The sequence below is a fragment of the Triticum aestivum genome, chromosome 6B, assembly GCF_018294505.1.
Source record: "Triticum aestivum cultivar Chinese Spring chromosome 6B, IWGSC CS RefSeq v2.1, whole genome shotgun sequence".
Taxonomy (NCBI): Eukaryota; Viridiplantae; Streptophyta; class Magnoliopsida; order Poales; family Poaceae; genus Triticum; species Triticum aestivum.
The window spans coordinates 273,423,229-273,427,168 of NC_057810.1; the positions used below are offsets into that span (position 1 = coordinate 273,423,229).

At 37.9% G+C, this 3,940-nt stretch overlaps 1 long non-coding RNA gene across 8 annotated transcripts in view; it reads left to right on the forward strand.

Moving 5' to 3' along the window:
• The window catches only part of LOC123136910 (uncharacterized), a 4,750-nt gene extending 1,040 nt beyond the window's left edge, over window positions 1-3,710 (forward strand). For 2 of the 8 annotated variants that reach the window (XR_006467473.1, XR_006467475.1), the window contains exons 2-8: window positions 45-161; window positions 299-386; window positions 461-569; window positions 653-2,150; window positions 2,814-3,032; window positions 3,107-3,228; window positions 3,316-3,710. This is a non-coding gene — a long non-coding RNA (uncharacterized lncRNA). Of the gene's footprint in view, window positions 1-44; window positions 162-298; window positions 387-460; window positions 570-652; window positions 2,151-2,813; window positions 3,229-3,315 lie in introns of all 8 variants that reach the window. The other 6 variants (XR_006467476.1, XR_006467472.1, XR_006467471.1 and 3 more) reach the window with 6 other exon arrangements.
• Window positions 3,711-3,940: the final 230 nt, after the last annotated feature.

Here is a 3,940-nt window from a genome sequence, read left to right on the forward strand (position 1 = left end):
CACACACACACTTTTGTCCTCATGGATGAGCGTGTCGGCTGCAGGGGCACCGCAAGGAGTGTAACGCAAAGATCATGCTATGGCGGTACAGTAGGAGGAAGGAGCTGACAGTGGTCATAGTTTGCCTCTACCTCGCTATGTGCTAAAGACAGATCCAGAAGGTATGTAACTAATGTTTCTGACTGATTTTTTAATTGATTCTTGTTCTTTTACGAAACTGAGAAGAAAGAAAAGAACAACGAAAATTTGTTTCGCTAAATAGGCAAATCCGCTGATGTTTACTTGCTGTTTGTTGTAGACCCTTGATGGGTCATGCTTTTTGGCTGCCTTTTGCGTTCCTGGACATCATCGAAGTTGAACTAAGAAGAAGATGAAATCTTGCCGAGGTGCTCCTCTCTATTTTCCTGTTACTTTCTCCATCGTTCACATTTAAATTTACTAATATATTGGTTTTCTAAAGTCTAAGCTTGACGTGTATAGATCTGAGGATGAAGAGAAGAAGATGTGGGTTAACTTTGGGAATAGTTGAATTGGTCAAAAAATATGAATGAAACACATCAAAGGATGAGGTTCTATGCGATACCTAGAGCTCGAGTAGATATACATTATTCGATTCATATTTGATTCCAATGGTTTTACTTCCATACAACAGGCTTGTTCAAATGAAATTGCAAGAACTTATGAGCTTGCTTGTCTACTATGGAGAAGAGTATTCTTTGAAGGAGTTGTAGGCCTTTCGAATATGCTTCGATTTGGACACTTTTTCAGCATGTACATGATAAGGGCAGGTAAGAGCGCAACTTGGTTTTCGGCTCAGGTTTGACTACTGTTATGTCATCCTCATATTTGTGTTGCAGGTTACTTGTCTTTCAACCCATTTGTGAAAATTATAGTGCACTTTTTATGGGGCAGGATAAAGAGCCCATGTTATTTTGCTTGGCTTATATTTAGAAGTTTCCATATGATGTTACTATCTCTATCTTCCTATTACTTTCTCCATCAGTCACATTTGAATTTGCTAATATATGTTCTTTTAAACAAGACATGTACAGATCTGTGAATTTTTATTTGCTGGTAGGGATTCTTTATATTGATATGATTGTATAAGAAAGAAAGAACTTATTGACTTATTTGGAGATTACCTTTGTAGTATAAGACAATGATATTTTAAGACATTCACAAAAAGAAGTATTCGATATGTCAGGATTTATATGATTACATAGTCATGCGTATTTCATCTCTTTTCCTGATCAATGAAGGAATGGTCTTGGTAACTTTATCAGGTCCTTACATCTATTTGTGTAACGTTGATTCAGGCAATGAAAAACTTAGGGCCCGTTCGGTATGGACGATTTTTGCAGGCATATCGCAGGAACTGAAAACAGAGGAAAGTTTGTACAGGCAGTGAAAATAGGGTGCTCATTTTTATCTTGCTGATTTAGATTTTGACAGTAGAATGTGGTTTTGGTATGTTGCGGTTCACTCGGTTTCGGAAAAGATGTAAGTGTCAATTCATTATTTTTTCAGGTTTCTTAATTGTTCATACATTTGCATCTATGTTACAGGTGCTAGCTTTCATTGCTAGGATTTCTTTCAACATATTCAAATCTGTATAGAATAAGGTTTCCCCTTGAATATACCTTATGTATCCATATATTAGATTTTTGTGTGGTTCATTTGTTGCAAAAAGTATAAATAATATTCTGATTGATCATATGCAAATTTTGTTTGAAATCTTAAAGCAGTCTTACTAACATCTGACAAGTTGTACGTGAAGAAGATCATGTCCTAGCAGTTATATGCTTGTGGAGTACATTTATTGTATGCTTTTTGTTTAGATGTAGTTTCATATCATAATCAAGTGTTTTTGATGTAGTTTCATATCATAATCAAGTGTTTTTCAATACTCTCTCTCTCTCTCTCTCAAAATGTCTTAAATTTTTGGTTTTTAATGTATTGGCCTCTGAATGATCTAGATGGTATATAGGAGTATCTATATCACCGAATGACCTCGACTTATACCTTTGTGGTTTGCAACCACTGAAACATGTGTTGCTGCAGATTTATCTTTATTTTGATGTTGAGCATGTAGGCGGGTTCTCATGGTAGGATTGGATACACTCGGATCTCAATGGTACTGATACTCTAAGGTGGGCTTTCTTTAAAAAAATAAAGTATGTCCTGTGTTAGTTTGGGCGCAAGCTTGTATCATGTACACATACTACTCACAGTGTATTGGCATGAGAATCCCTTCACAAGAAAAAACTATACATGTACATTTTTTCAGCGGAAACTATACATTTACTTATTATTCAGAGCTCACTGTATAAAATCCGAGTGGTGCTCAAGATGTTCATTAACTAGCTTTGTGAATGGCGTGGTGAAACATATTGCTCAATTTTTATTTGTTTGGGGGCAAGCCTGTATCATGTACACATACTGCTCAATTTATTTGTCCCTTCAGAAAATTAATCAATTTGCTCAATCCTTTCTACTGTTGATTCCAGTTCATTGGAGTAACTGTATTCATATTTCTTCTTATTGCATCAATTAACATGAATGCAAAATAGATTTGTTGTCTTACGCTATCCCGTAGAATTAGAAATAGAAATTTAAGTATCAGGGATGATGCCACTAAGTTGTTATAATTATGCTTGTAGTCCTTGTCGAAGTTTGGGTACTGCACTTACTTTATAATGCAAAGTAATGGTATAAACTATAGATGGTTCTTTCATATAGTATTGCCTTTTCTATAATGTAAGTTATAGACGCATTACTTCTTCAAAACCTTCATAATGCTTTTTATCATGCAGCAACTTGCTAGCAAGTGTTCTGTCGCAGTTGATTGCACATGTGGAGGGCTTCTGGATGCTTTTATTGTCTCATGTCATAAGGATTTACAACTTTTACGAGAATGCGTGCCTAGAGTATTGATAATTCCAGATGGTTCACTTCCTACAATAGATCACCCTACAGTACTATCAATTATTTAGTCAGAGAATCATACTATGCTGAACATATTGGTGGATCAGGTACAGCAATATGCACCCAATGTTTAGTCATATGAAGAGAGTGAAAACAGTGTTTACTCTGAATTTTTAGACAGATTGGCATTGCAGCTGGAAGTTTGATGCGCTGGATCTCCCCTGACGCGGGAACGGTCAAGTTAAATTTAGATGCTTCGTTCTTTGCTGAGACTTGGAGGTGCTGTATTGGGGCCATCGCCAGGTATTTTTTGGGGCGTTTCTTATGAGGGGGAGGCCCAGCCGCCTAGGCGATGCTAGATGGATTGACAGCTCTGACATGTATGTACAGGGGGCCTGTCTTGTCTAAACAGACTGCACTTGCTGTTGAAAGAACTGTCCTCGCCCGCTCCCAGCCGATATGTATGATTCCCAACTTTATCTGACATTAAGACCAGCTCTTCATTTGTTTCTGTCCAATTCCGGGCGATCAACAGGAACCATAATACTATTGCACATGCCCTTGGTGTGTGCCAGATCTAAAGACAACATACTCAAGATTGCAGATGTCCTTGCGGAGCTACGTGGAGCAATTAAATCTCTGATTGTAAACAAGGTTCGTGAGTAGTTTCTACTCTGTATCTCAAAAAATGCATCTGAAGGAAAAAGCTTTTAAAATTGTAATGTATTTCACTCCTTTTGTCATGGAGTAGATAAGGCCTCTCTGGTTCGGGTGTGACCGTGCTATTGTTGCGTCGCGTTTGGGCTATTTGATTTCTTAGAGATAGAGCATGCACAACTCACACTGCTTGTATTCATGCATCTGGTGCGCTTATATACAGTTTACATGAGAGAGAGAGAGCAGTGAGAACGTGGGAGAGAGTTACAACGGCATGAGCCGGAAATGCTAACATGCAGGAGAAGATAAGCACTACGTGCATGCTACGGTTGAGTACGCGGATGACGCGGGCTGCATG